Raw genomic sequence first — 15,366 nt, forward strand, 5'->3', positions numbered from 1 at the left:
GAGGGCTTCCCCTGGTCCTAATCAGCTTGGACCAGGAGAAAGCCTTCGACAGAGTGGGCCACGAATACCTGCAGCTCGTCATGGAGAGGATGGGTCTCGCTCTTGGCCTGAGGAAGTGGGTTAAGATCATCTACAGCGGCCTAAGCAGCAGGGTCCTTGTGAACCGCCACCTGACCGAACCATTTCCGGTCAGGTCGGGGGTCCGGCAGGGTTGTCCCCTGTCGGCCCTGCTGTACGTCCTCTGCTTGGAGCTGTTCATGCAGGCGATCCGCCGGGACGTCCGGGTGACAGGTTTCCATCTCCCAGGTTCCGGCGGAGAGCAACTGAAGGCCCTGGCCTATATGGACGACGTGGCCGTGGTTTGCACGGACGCTCCGTCCGTGGCCAGGGTCGAGGAACTGCTGGACGGCTTCTGCAGGGCGACGGGGGCCGCTGTGAACAAGGCCAAGAGCGAGGTCTACCTCTCCAGGGCATGGCCTGTCGGCCGGGGCCCGCCGACCGTGTTCCCTGTGAAGCCGTCTATCAAGGTTCTGGGGATCACGATCGACGGGACCAACACGGGCACCCGGAGCTGGGAGGAGGCCATAGCGAAGGTCCAAAGGAAGATCCACGGCTGGAGCACAAGGACCTTGACGATGGCTGGTAAGGTGCTGGTCGTAAAGGCCATCCTCTTCCCGATACTCCTCTACGTAGGAATGATCTTCCCCCCAGACAAGGTCATCGCAAAATTAGTGACCCGAATTATATTCCGGTTTGTCTGGGGGAGCAAAATGGAGAGGCTGAAAAGAGTGCAGATGGTGAAGGGTACCCTGGATGGAGGCAGGGGGGTCCCGGACGTTGTGCGGCTGATAAAGGCGCAGGGGCTGGCCTATGTGGTCAAGAACATCCAGGCTGCTGGCAAGAAAGTGAGTTTCATGAACCGCTTTTATTTTGCCAGCAGCCTGAGACCATTCGGCCTCTGCGCCATGAATAACACCAGGCCGCACTCGTGGGATCCCCCGCCGTTCTACAGGGCGCTCCGAGCCTTTGCGCTCGAAGTAGGCCTCCATAAAGTCGTGCTGGCCTCCTGGGATTATAAGACCATCTGTAGCCAGATGAGATCTACCCAGGAGACCAGCCGGATAGAAGATTTCCCTCGCGAAACCTGCCGGTTTATCTGGGCTAACGCTACGCATGTTTGCCTCACGAATACGCAGAAAGATGTCTCCTGGATGGCTGTGAGTCGGTGTCTCCCCACCCGAGTGTTCATGCACAGAAGGGGCATAGCTCCTTATGACACCTGCCCCTATAAGGGTTGCCTGGGGAAGGAGACGGAGGCTCACATCTTTAGTGAGTGCCCCTCCACCCACAGGGTCTGGCTCCTGTTTTCTCCGTTCCTCCACAGGTTTGCCGTTCCTGTGCGGGCGACCGCCCAGCAGATCCTGTACGGTCCGGCCAGGGGAATATCATCATCCACCCTGAGGTGCTGGTGGCGTGTCGTCTGCGCAGTGAAGCAGGCACTGTGGGAGGGACGGAACATCTGTCTGTTCAACAAGCAGGAGCTGGACCCGATCGTCATCGCGCGGAGGGGCATGGTGTTCGTAAGAGACTATGTCAATCTGGAGGTCCATCAGAGGGGAAAGGAGGAAGCCTATAAGAACTGGCACATACAAGATCTGGGGGAGCTCAGGATCCCATGATGGGACCCACCTCCGGGGACGGTCAGTTCCCCCTGCTGGAGCCCGAGTCCAAGATCTTTTAAAGATTTTATGGATGATTGTTTTTAAAAAAGATTTTAAAAATGAATCTTAATTGTTTTTAAAGATTTAGTTGTTTTTAAACCACATTGTTTAGGGTCTTTTGATTTAGTTTTGATATATTCTTTTGTCAAATACATTGACCGTTTTGGATTTAATTTTAAATGCATTGGACTTTTTTTTGTTTGTTTTTTATTTTTACCTTTTTAATTGTTTCTGTATTTTGTCCAATGCAATTTCAGTTATTTTCAATGTATTTGACCTTTATGTTGGTGAGCAGTTTTTGCTTTTATCATGTTTGTTTTGTTGTTTTGGGCACGTTTATTTTGAAGTTAATTGTCTTGTTCTTTGTTAAAATCACAGATTTTAAAAATTTTAAGTGATTTTAAGGATTGATATTTTAATGATTTTAATCATGAGCATTAAAAAATTTGAATTGTTTTTATTTAATGTAAATGTAAAATACTAAACCAAATAAACAGTATTTCCCAGAAACACTGCAAACACTGCACTGACATCACAGAGCGCATAAATTCCGTGGCTTCCTGTCTCTCGCCACACTGTCAGGGTTGACTTTCTCACTCACTATGCCAGCTTTCCCAGAAACACTGCAATACGTGGATGAGTTTGTACCACTTTTGGAGGTTTTGCCCACCTGGGGCGAGGCTGTGATCCAGCTGAAAAGCAATTCGGGCATGTGGGCAGGGTAAGATGTATTTGTGATGAAGAGAATCCCAGGTCGATGATGTTTCCAACCAGCCCCATCGGTCAAGCCACAGACACACACACAGACAGCCACAAGCACAGTCTGCCACAGACACACAGACAGCCACAGATAGACAGACAGACAGACAGACACACACAGACAGACTGCCACAGACACAAAGACAGCCACAGATAAACAGACAAACACACAGTGTGCCTGACAAATACTTCCCCTCACAGTCAAGTCAACATGAGTCGCATTATCTAAAAGAAGAACCATTCATTTCCTTTCGTCTCAATATCAGCGAGACAGGGATTAAAAAAACACATCTGTAAATGCTACTTGTACAAGCACGCTGAGATGCCCCGTCATCAGTAGGCGTGCAGAACAGTATGGCGATAAATGTCTTGTGGGCTCTGTGGCGCAATGGATAGTGCATTGTACTTCTAGTGAAAAGGGCAGTGGTCATTCAAAGGTTGTGGGTTCGAGTCCCACCAGAGTCAGTACTCACTTCATGAAACTAACAGCTTGCTGGTCTTCCTCGTGACAGCGAGAGGTATCTTGCAGTCAAATGCCTCGCTGACGCCTTCACTTCTTACTTTTCTGGAATGCCAACTTTGTCCCAAATCCTTGCTTGACTATCAAGACCTCATACCCTGCTTCTTTTCCTAGCCACTGTCACTGTACCAGTCCCCCTCCGTGTCAGTTGCATCTCCGGGAACAGCTGGATCAGCTGGCCTTGTACTTAAGGCCATGGACTACTAAGCCGTTGTGTTTTGCACACGTGGCTTTCTATCCCACCTTCGTTGTGGGCATTCCTTGTTTGACATTTCTTGACGACTCACGCCGTGTACGTCCAATGGACAGTTCCAAGATTCGCAAGACAGAGCTACTTGTGCATTATTGCCCGCTTAACCTGGCTGCCTCTCGAGTGAGCAAAGCATGGAAAGTGGCTGCAACAGAAATCAAGACGGTGGAATTGGACAGAGTATACACCACACTCGTCGGGAGGGATGGGCCTGCAAGATCTTGCCTAACCCTGCTGGCACGGGCTGGAAAGCATACCCATTGCACTTGCTTGCAAGCTGAAGACTCAAGTCAACATGAGCCGCTTGTACCAAATAGAAGAACCCATCATTTCCATCCGTCTCAATATCAGTGAGACAGGGATTTAAAAAACACAGCTGTGAATGCTACTTGTCAAATCACGCTGAGACGCCTGGTCATCTGCAGGCATGCAGAAGAGTATCTTCGTCGTACAGTTTAGTGGTTCTGTACCACAATGGATAGTGTGCTGGACTTCTAGTGACACACACACACACACACACACACAGCAATTAAATATTCAATGTGCAAACAAGTTTAACCTTAAGAAACAGAACTCTCTCAATCAAGAAATCATGAATATACATTATAAATCGATTCAGAATTTGCATAATACCATTGTATATTTACTGCGTTCCCATCTCTGCACTCTCTCATTCATCCAATCTTGCCCAGTCAGCGAGAGAAGCCACGTACATGCTTTGCCTTCCTCTCCCTCTCCCTTCACTGCCAGTTCAGCGATGACATCTCAGATCTCTCTCACAGCTGACTTCTATGACATCACAGAGCGCATAAATTCCGTGGCTTCCCGTCTCTCGCCACACTGTCAGGGTTGACTTTCTCACTCACTATGCCAGCTTTCCCAGAAACACTGCAATACGTGGATGAGTTTGTACCACTTTTGGAGGTTTTGCCCACCTGGGACGAGGCTGTGATCCAGCTGAAAAGCAATTCGGGCATGTGGGCAGGGTAAGATGTATTTGTGATGAAGAGAATCCCAGGTCGATGATGTTTCCAACCAGCCCCATCGGTCAAGCCACAGACACACACACAGACAGCCACAAGCACAGTCTGCCACAGACACACAGACAGCCACAGATAGACAGACAGACAGACACACACAAACAGACAGACTGCCACAGACACAAAGACAGCCACAGATAAACAGACAAACACACAGTGTGCCTGACAAATACTTCCCCTCACAGTCAAGTCAACATGAGTCGCATTATCTAAAAGAAGAACCATTCATTTCCTTTCGTCTCAATATCAGCGAGACAGGGATTAAAAAAACACATCTGTAAATGCTACTTGTACAAGCACGCTGAGATGCCCCGTCATCAGTAGGCGTGCAGAACAGTATGGCGATAAATGTCTTGTGGGCTCTGTGGCGCAATGGATAGTGCATTGTACTTCTAGTGAAAAGGGCAGTGGTCATTCAAAGGTTGTGGGTTCGAGTCCCACCAGAGTCAGTACTCACTTCATGAAACTAACAGCTTGCTGGTCTTCCTCGTGACAGCGAGAGGTATCTTGCAGTCAAATGCCTCGCTGACGCCTTCACTTCTTACTTTTCTGGAATGCCAACTTTGTCCCAAATCCTTGCTTGACTATCAAGACCTCATACCCTGCTTCTTTTCCTAGCCACTGTCACTGTACCAGTCCCCCTCCGTGTCAGTTGCATCTCCGGGAACAGCTGGATCAGCTGGCCTTGTACTTAAGGCCATGGACTACTAAGCCGTTGTGTTTTGCACACGTGGCTTTCTATCCCACCTTCGTTGTGGGCATTCCTTGTTTGACATTTCTTGACGACTCACGCCGTGTACGTCCAATGGACAGTTCCAAGATTCGCAAGACAGAGCTACTTGTGCATTATTGCCCGCTTAACCTGGCTGCCTCTCGAGTGAGCAAAGCATGGAAAGTGGCTGCAACAGAAATCAAGACGGTGGAATTGGACAGAGTATACACCACACTCGTCGGGAGGGATGGGCCTGCAAGATCTTGCCTAACCCTGCTGGCACGGGCTGGAAAGCATACCCATTGCACTTGCTTGCAAGCTGAAGACTCAAGTCAACATGAGCCGCTTGTACCAAATAGAAGAACCCATCATTTCCATCCGTCTCAATATCAGTGAGACAGGGATTTAAAAAACACAGCTGTGAATGCTACTTGTCAAATCACGCTGAGACGCCTGGTCATCTGCAGGCATGCAGAAGAGTATCTTCGTCGTACAGTTTAGTGGTTCTGTACCACAATGGATAGTGTGCTGGACTTCTAGTGACACACACACACACACACACACACAGCAATTAAATATTCAATGTGCAAACAAGTTTAACCTTAAGAAACAGAACTCTCTCAATCAAGAAATCATGAATATACATTATAAATCGATTCAGAATTTGCATAATACCATTGTATATTTACTGCGTTCCCATCTCTGCACTCTCTCATTCATCCAATCTTGCCCAGTCAGCGAGAGAAGCCACGTACATGCTTTGCCTTCCTCTCCCTCTCCCTTCACTGCCAGTTCAGCGATGACATCTCAGATCTCTCTCACAGCTGACTTCTATGACATCACAGAGCGCATAAATTCCGTGGCTTCCCGTCTCTCGCCACACTGTCAGGGTTGACTTTCTCACTCACTATGCCAGCTTTCCCAGAAACACTGCAATACGTGGATGAGTTTGTACCACTTTTGGAGGTTTTGCCCACCTGGGACGAGGCTGTGATCCAGCTGAAAAGCAATTCGGGCATGTGGGCAGGGTAAGATGTATTTGTGATGAAGAGAATCCCAGGTCGATGATGTTTCCAACCAGCCCCATCGGTCAAGCCACAGACACACACACAGACAGCCACAAGCACAGTCTGCCACAGACACACAGACAGCCACAGATAGACAGACAGACAGACACACACAAACAGACAGACTGCCACAGACACAAAGACAGCCACAGATAAACAGACAAACACACAGTGTGCCTGACAAATACTTCCCCTCACAGTCAAGTCAACATGAGTCGCATTATCTAAAAGAAGAACCATTCATTTCCTTTCGTCTCAATATCAGCGAGACAGGGATTAAAAAAACACATCTGTAAATGCTACTTGTACAAGCACGCTGAGATGCCCCGTCATCAGTAGGCGTGCAGAACAGTATGGCGATAAATGTCTTGTGGGGCTCTGTGGCGCAATGGATAGCGCATTGTACTTCTAGTGAAAAGGGCAGTGGTCATTCAAAGGTTGTGGGTTCGAGTCCCACCAGAGTCAGTACTCACTTCATGAAACTTACAGCTTGCTGGTCTTCCTCGTGACAGCGAGAGGTATCTTGCAGTCAAATGCCTCGCTGACGCCTTCACTTCTTACTTTTCTGGAATGCCAACTTTGTCCCAAATCCTTGCTTGACTATCAAGACCTCATACCCTGCTTCTTTTCCTAGCCACTGTCACTGTACCAGTCCCCCTCCGTGTCAGTTGCATCTCCGGGAACAGCTGGATCAGCTGGCCTTGTACTTAAGGCCATGGACTACTAAGCCGTTGTGTTTTGCACACGTGGCTTTCTATCCCACCTTCGTTGTGGGCATTCCTTGTTTGACATTTCTTGACGACTCACGCCGTGTACGTCCAATGGACAGTTCCAAGATTCGCAAGACAGAGCTACTTGTGCATTATTGCCCGCTTAACCTGGCTGCCTCTCGAGTGAGCAAAGCATGGAAAGTGGCTGCAACAGAAATCAAGACGGTGGAATCGGACAGAGTATACACCACACTCGTCGGGAGGGATGGGCCTGCAAGATCTTGCCTAACCCTGCTGGCACAGGCTGGAAAGCATACCCATTGCACTTGCTTGCAAACTGAAGACTCAAGTCAACATGGCTTTCTATCCCACGTGTCGGTTAAAGTGGAGAGTTTCCCCAGCAGCGGCAATGATGACAATAACTAAGGAAGTGACGAGTGCCACAGAGAAGGTGACCTCAGACTACCACTCGGGCTCCACCTCGGTCTAAGAGAGCAGCACCTGGGACGCCCAGCACGCCCCCCCCACCCTGGATCCAGCGATAATATAGAGAGCACAGAATTAAAGCGAGAAAAGTAAATTCGGATACTTGTGAAAGTCTACAGAAGCCCCCGCACTGCGACTGTCTGTTTACTCTGATGGTGCTCAATTCATGTTGCCGTTCTAGATAAGCGGCCTGTGTCATTAATGCTGGCTGAACACGGCTGATCGTGGCACAGAGCGCCAGCAATTGTGAAAAGGCACATTAAATCGGTTATGGTTCCTTTCATCACTTAGCTGGCTTGCCCTGTGTGATAAATGTCTGAGCATTTATCGAGATCATGTATTCTACAATTTATGACAGTTGAGCAATAACATATAAACTGTTTTGCAGGTGCCTGATTTTGTGTGCCAGCCTGTTCCAGCATGGCAGCAGCTACCCAGGAATAAGTGTGTTCTGTACATAGCGTAGTGCTTTGCCAAACATAGTGCATTGTTTCTCTGACAGCAGATGGTGAAAGTTATCTAATATGTAAACATTGGTACAGGATTAAGTTAGTAACTCAAAGGTGTTGCCCTTTGGGTCAGATTGCAACACAAGTGGAGGATACGCACTAAATTGCAGCCTAGTATATAATTTCCTGGGGGATTGTACGCACCTGGGGAGCCCTGTGAGCACATTCTGCTTCTTATTTTGAAAATGGAAATGGAAAGCTTGTTAAGCTTGTGAAGAGCTCTGTTGAGGTGCACCACTACACAGTTAATATGTTTATGCTGTCAAAGACTCTCCATTTAGCAATCTACACAACATTACTGAGAGGGTATCGAGCTTCTGTAGCAAATTAACTGAACCACCAGTTTTTTTTTAAAAAGGACAAATTAATAAAATCGTCTTGAATGGTTCAAAAACTGTACTCCTTGGTTATAGTACATTTGAAGAAAGTACTAAGAGCAACAGGTGACCAAGTCTTGGATGGATATCATATGTATAATCACCAAATATGTATTATCAATAAACAAATGGTTCTTTCATTAGAATATAAAAACGTGACTCTTCAGAGCACCGGTCGGGCTGCAGCCTCGCAGTCCTACACTGCAGTCTGCCTGAACTCCCAGCATAACCTGACCCCGATCGTAGATCCATGCCTGGGGGCATCGAATAAATCACATAATCCTGAAATTGAATCTTATACAAACAAAATGAATAGTTATCCTATTAAAACAGTAATTTTTCATTGGCTTGGAGAGACCTGGTTAAGACCAGACGACACTATTCCATTAGTAGAAGCCTCCCCTATTGACTTCTCTTAATGCCAGAAGGCCCGTACAACAGGCTGTGGGGGGGGCCTAGCCACCATCTACCGCACAGACTACTAAGCCATTTGACAGCTTCACATCTTTTGAAATTCACCAGGTTTAGGCTTAATCCACCTTCAGCTTATAGCTGTTTATAGGCCATCAGGCCCCTATTCCTGTATTATGACCGAATTTAGCGATCTCTTATCTGACCATTCACCATGGTAAACTCTGGTAAAATGTTTTGGGGGACTTTAACATACATATTGACATTAAAGACGACCCCCTCAGTGTTAGTTTCTTGTCCCTATTGGAGTCTGTAGGCTTCACTCAGCATGTGTCAGGACCCACACATCATCACAATCACACACTGGATCTAGTTATTAGCCATGGGGTACAGATTCACAACTTAATAATATCACCCCAGAACCAGATGATTTCTGACCACTGCCTTATTACATTTGAGCTGCCTGGAGTAGAATCAGACACACAGGAGAGGAACATAGAAACTTGCTGCCTAAATCCTACTGCTATTCATAAGTGTACTACTCTGTTGCCAAATGCTAGCTTTATCAAAACGGGATCTGTAGATGAATTATTAAATAATTTCAACAATACACTAAGCACTGCTTTAGATACAGTAGCTCCATTAAGGACACGACAGATTAAAGCAACAAACCACTCACCATGGTTTAACGAACACACTCGCTCACTTTAAACAGGATGCCGTAGATATGAACGTAAATGGAGAGCAACAAAACTTCCATATGGTCTTCCATATGGCATTATAAAAAGATACAAGCAAGCCCTGTCCTCTGCTAGGTCTGCCTACTACTCTAATTGAATAGAGACGCATAAGAATAACCCACGTTTTCTTTTTAATACAATATCGACACTTACTAATCAGCATTTAAAGCCTTCAGAGGTTATCCCCCCCAATATTACCTGCAATGACTTCATGGATCATTTCAATAGCAAAGTTAACGGCATTAGAAAACAGACAGAAGTGGAAACACACACAAATGCTTTAGCCGATGTCTGCAGTCCTTCACAGCCCCTGCCTACCTTGGACTCATTTAACGCAGTAAATCACCAGGAATTGGTCTCCTTAATTACTAAAATGAATACTACAACCTGCGCACTAGACCCTATATCCACTAAACTGCTAAAACAATCTCTGCCATTCATTATTCACATAATACACAATATTATTAATTCATTATTAGTTTTTTGTTTTTCTCTCCTCCGTGCCTAAATGGTTTATTTATTTAAATGTTCACTTACTTTATTTTAGATCATGTAAACTGTTTACAGGTCTATATTTATTTTACTTATTTTACTTGTATTTACGTATTATTTTATTTTGCTGTACATTTGTTGTGTTAACCACTCTGTAAAGCACTCTGTGGCTACCCTGTGAAGGGCGCTATACAAATAAAAATTGATTGATTGATTGATTGATTATTGATTGAATATACTAAACCAAAAGAAGTCCAATGACACTGGTGCTTTAGTAAAGGATGGCACAATTGGTGAAGTCAGCATATGTTTGCTTCGAACGTGTCCAGTGCAGAGAGTTTCTTTTACTGACTTTACTATATTTTCTGGATTGTCTGTTACATAACCAAGCTATACATATGGTTGTTTTTGTTTTCCCTTGCCTTGCCATATACCATTTTCTAATATTTTGGTTAGGTACTGTGTTATTTTATGAGGGGTAAAAAATACATTACATTTCCTATTAAAAGTAAGATAAGACAGAGTTGAGAAAATAAAGTAAAATTAAATGTAATTTGTATATTTTGTTTAATTGTGAATGTATTGTATACAAATTACAGATTGTTTTGTTGAATTTTGTAACTTTCGGTGACAATCATGTTACACAGTTAATTTGTTTTATTTAAACTATTTGAATTCTTCTGATTAAAATATAAAAGTGTAATTCTAGTAGTCCCACAGTTGGTTAGTACAATTCCTAAGAGAAACTACATCATTAAATCAAATCCGGAATATGGTTCTTTAAAAGCACCAATCAGGGGTAGGAAATAAGAACGTTTCCAAGGCATTGAATATCCCCTGGAACACAGTAAAGGCCATTATTAAGAAATGGAGATAAAATGTCAAGACTGTGAATCTGCCTAGATCAGGTCATCCTCAAAAACTGAGTATCTGGGCGAGAAGGGCACTAGTCACAGAGGCCACCAAGAGTTACAGTCTTCCACGGCTGAGCTGGGAGACACAGTGCAGACTGCAGCAATAGCCTGGGTGCTTCACAAAAGTGGCCTTCATGGGAGAGTGGCAAAACGAAAGCCGTTGTTGAAACAAACTCACATCAAATCTCGGCTAGATGAGTCTGATAAGACCAAAATAGAGCTTTTTGGCCTCAACGCCAAGCACTATGTTTAGCGCAAGCCTAACACTGCACATCATCCTGAGAACACCATCCCTACCGTGAAGCATGGTGCTGGCAGCATCATGCTATGGGGATGCTCTGCATCAGGACAAATACAGGGCAAAATGGATGCAGCAAAGTACAGAGAAACCCTGGAAGAAAACCTGCTGGAGTCTGCAAGAGACCTGGGACTTGGGAGAAGATTCACCTTCCAGCAGGACAATGACCCCAAACATACAGTCAAAGCCACACTGGAGTGACTTAAAAACCAAAAGGGGAATGTCCTGGAGTGGCCCAGTCAAAGCCAGGGCCTCAATCCAATTGAGAATATGTGGAAAGATTTGAACATTGCTGTTCACCAAAGGTCCCCATCCAACTTGATGGAGCTTGAGCAATTTTACAAACAATGGGCAAACATTGCTGTTTCCAGATGTGCAAAGCTGGTAGAGACTTATCCACATAGACTCATGGCTGTAATTGCTGCCAAAGGTGCCTCTACCAAATACTGACTGAAGTGGGTGATTACTTATGCATTCAATTATTTTCTGTTTTGTATTTGTAATTCATTTAGAACAATTTGCAGTTTTCACTTTGACATTATGGACATTTTCTGTGTTGATCAGTGGCAAAAACTACAAAAACTGATTTCCTGTTGTAACACCAAAGTCCAAGGGGAGTGAATACTTTTGAGAGCCACTGTATACAGTGTATATAAATGTGTGTGTGTGTTTGTGTGTGTGTGTATATATATATATATATATATATATATATACACACACAAGTTAAATATAAAAACAATAGCACTAGTCAGCAACTTACAACCTACTTTTATTTTTCTATTTGCAGGGTTCACACAAACATATATATATATATATATATATATATATATATATATATATATATATATATATATAATCGTTTAATTCTATAATATTTAAATATAATAGCCTACATTTAAAAATAAAATAAAAATATGACTTACCTGTACTACTCACCCATTCCCAGTCACCTCTCCCAGCTCCTTTCATTCAATCATTCAATCACATTCCTGAAACCCATGTGCACTTCCACAATGCCCCTCTGCTGCCATTCACCCTGCACCTCCCAACCTGGTTTTCTGTTCCACTTATAAACCCCTCACTGTCTCTCACACATTGTGAAGTTCTGTCAGCTCTTTCTACAATTCCAAGCATTCTTTCTTGTTTAGCCTTGTCTCAGCCTTGCTCCTTGACTTCCCGACCACGACCTTGCTCTTCCCGTTTGCCTCATCGCCAGACTCTTGCCTGTGACCACGACCACGTCTTTGCCTTGCCCTTGATTGCCCTGTTCTGATCGTATCTGACCCACGACTGTCTGACCACTTCTACCACGCACTGCAACTGGTTCCCGTGTTCCTGTGCCCCACGGTACGTTACAGAAACTTTACCTGCTTCTTAGAGATTTGAAACGCTCTTCATTGTAACGCGTGCAGGTTACCTGCAGGTGACGGCGAGTAGTTAAGAGAAATAACCCACACGCTGGGTTGAGATCTCAGAGCAGTAAGAAACTAGACTCAACACACAACCCAATGATTGGGTTCAAATTATTACCCAGCACATTTCACAGTGTAGACTCAGGGTAGAAAAGGCTACTCTCCATGCATGCTGGGAGAGGCTTAGAGCAAGGAGTGCTGTTTTACTCATCTGTGTTCAACTCTCAATAAAGGAATTTAATTAAAAAACATAACATTTTGTATTCATATATTTTTTTATTATTTTTAAATAACAATGCTGGAGATTTATGGGAATTTGCATATCAAATACACAAGAAAACATGAGCTATAACACAGGAAATTAAGGCTATTTAAGATTGTGGAGAACAATAATAGCAGATTATAAGATAATTGGGATTTTAAACCTGACTCTCGTGTATTATTGATAAGTGCATGCAACTTCATAATTGATCACTAATAACCACCTTGAGCATACATTGCTTTAGATCTTGATCAAGGCTGAAAGAAAGATCATCTCATTGCCAGTTTAGCTGGTCACTTTACCAGCATAGCCAGGTTACATGGTCAACAAACCAGCTTGACCAAGTTGGTCTTTCAAATGACCATCTCCCACCATCATATTGTCATTTACCAGCTTTACCAGCATCAAACCAGCTAAACCTACTTGGACCAGCAATAGACCAGCATTGCCCATCATGAACCACCTTAGACCATCTTGGAATTGAAGCTGGTCTGAGCTGATTTTCTCAGCAGGGCAGGGAGACAGTAGACAGGTGAAGTTGATAATAAAATTATTAGAAGGGAAACCACAAAACTTGAGACAGGGGTGACAGCTAGCGGTGATCTGGGGAATCCATGCAGCAGGTCCGACAACGAGACACTTGGCACCGGCAGCACATGCTTCAGTGCTCTGGGAGTGTTTATAGCCTGTGAGTTTAACACTTCATGACTGACAGCTGCCCTTCATGCCAACACAATACACATCAACAATGGCTTTCATCACCATGTTCATCTGGACACTCTGCACTCAGGGTGGGAATTATTTTGATTTTATTATTTCCGTTTTGTATGTATTTCTTTGTAATATCTAAACAGGCACACATCAAACTCATAGACCAAATCAGATTGTTTTCATGTATATTACATATATATGTAAGCATTGTTTTTATTCTTCGTTTCCAGAATCCAGCGGACAGTATACTGTGACTCAGACTCCATGAGTGAAATCTGTTCAGCCAGGAGAGACACTCACTGTGACCTGTAAACCCAGCAGTGCAGTGTATATTAACAACATCCTACACTGAGACCAACAGAAAACTGATTTATTTTGCTACTACCCATCAGTCTGGGATCCCCATTATAGTGTTTTGGGCTGTGGTGAATGAGGGCCCAGAGTGTGAGCCATCTCTGAGTGACTGTGCTACACTGCTCCACAATATCACAATATGTACTGCTGGTCATAGCAATACATCAATAACAATACCCTGCACACAACACATGCCCTTAATAAGCTCCTTCTCTGTCAGAGGGCAGCCTGAGACACGTCTTGGAATCCAGCATGACTTCACCATTGACAAATAGTACATAGATAAAAAAAAAAAAAGTTTCTACCTACTTTAGTCAGCTAATGTGTCACCTCACCCCTTTCTAGAAAATAAAATGATATTTGTTACATCAGTAATACTTGCATATCATATGAAAGAGGGAGACTGGGACACAGATTAATCTGATTAGACATTAGTATTAAACTGGGATCTCTGACAGGGATAAAAATAGAAGGAAACCAGGAAAGTGTCCCACCCCTATCAAGTCCCACCTGTGTTCACAACTCCCAACTCATCTAACTGTCTGTGACAGGATTTGGATATAGGAAGCTGCTGCATACCTGTCCTCCCCGAGGTTACTGGATTTAAACTGCATTTTAGGTAACTTTTGTTTAATCATGCTGACAATGGATTTTATGTATTTTTTGCTTTGTTTTTTTTCCATCTATAAACTATTGTTATATTATGATTTGTAACGTACAATAGTTTTAAAAGTCATCTGTCTAATTGCCACTTGGTGAACGGGTAGTTGGGGTTTCTTATTTGAATGGTTTCTTTTTTGGAGTTGAGTTGTTACAATGATCACGATTTGTTTTCACATTTAGAGTTTGGTTTGTAGTGTGCTTTATTTGTTTATTTTACTTCACTAACCCCAGTTTGCCTGTGGCATTTAAGATGAATAATTATTGAATCGTTTATTGCATATCCTGCTTTTATTCTTGGATTTTTGCTTGTAATAAACTGTTAAACATTTTGTACAATTTATTCCGGTCTCTGCTTACTTTTATTTGATTAAAAAGATCTTGTAGGGGGAAACCTGAGTTGTGCACATTATATCTAAAACTATTTGGGCGAAACGAGTGGCATGGTCAGTAATTTAGCCAAGGGTAAATTATTATGATGCACAAGACAATATGCATTATTGTGAAAAAATATATATAGAGAGAGAGTCTGCCCATGATGACATCTGTCTAGGTCACTCACAGCAATAATTGCCCTCATAGAAATCTTGCACAGCGTCAGGGGCGGCGGCGGGGTATGGCTTGGTTAGGCTACAGCCCCAACTTAGCACCACCATGGAACAACCAAGAATATCACCGAGCAGAATAAGTGCCAGCCAGTTCCATTTGCGTCACTGCGTCATTGCTGCGTGAAACTGCGGGCGTTAGCATGCAGTGTAGTGATGCAGCGCATCACACATTACACTGATCTGAGTCAAATTAGTTAACGCTAGCTAGCTAAGTAATTTGGGAAATTGGAACATTGTTAGCATTATTATGGATCGATCCAACCACGACAACCGGCAGATTGTGCTCCTTTGAAAACGTAAATGCCGAGTTTGAATATATTTTACATAATAGGGTCGATTTGGAAACTGTGCTG

General features: G+C 44.0%; 3 non-coding genes across 3 annotated transcripts; all 3 read left to right on the forward strand.

Annotated features, from left to right (window-relative positions):
- The first annotated feature begins 2,854 nt into the window (after positions 1-2,854).
- On the forward strand, positions 2,855-2,945 carry trnar-ucu (transfer RNA arginine (anticodon UCU)). Its single transcript is given in 2 exon segments — positions 2,855-2,891; positions 2,910-2,945. It is a non-coding gene; the product is annotated as a tRNA-Arg (tRNA).
- A 1,703-nt stretch (positions 2,946-4,648) lies between these two features.
- Positions 4,649-4,739, forward strand: trnar-ucu (transfer RNA arginine (anticodon UCU)). Its single transcript is given in 2 exon segments — positions 4,649-4,685; positions 4,704-4,739. It is a non-coding gene; the product is annotated as a tRNA-Arg (tRNA).
- Positions 4,740-6,443: 1,704 nt separating this feature from the next.
- trnar-ucu (transfer RNA arginine (anticodon UCU)) lies at positions 6,444-6,534 on the forward strand. Its single transcript is given in 2 exon segments — positions 6,444-6,480; positions 6,499-6,534. It is a non-coding gene; the product is annotated as a tRNA-Arg (tRNA).
- The last annotated feature ends 8,832 nt before the right edge of the window (positions 6,535-15,366 follow it).

This window comes from Amia ocellicauda, chromosome 13 (genome assembly GCF_036373705.1).
Source record: "Amia ocellicauda isolate fAmiCal2 chromosome 13, fAmiCal2.hap1, whole genome shotgun sequence".
Classification (NCBI taxonomy): Eukaryota; Metazoa; Chordata; class Actinopteri; order Amiiformes; family Amiidae; genus Amia; species Amia ocellicauda.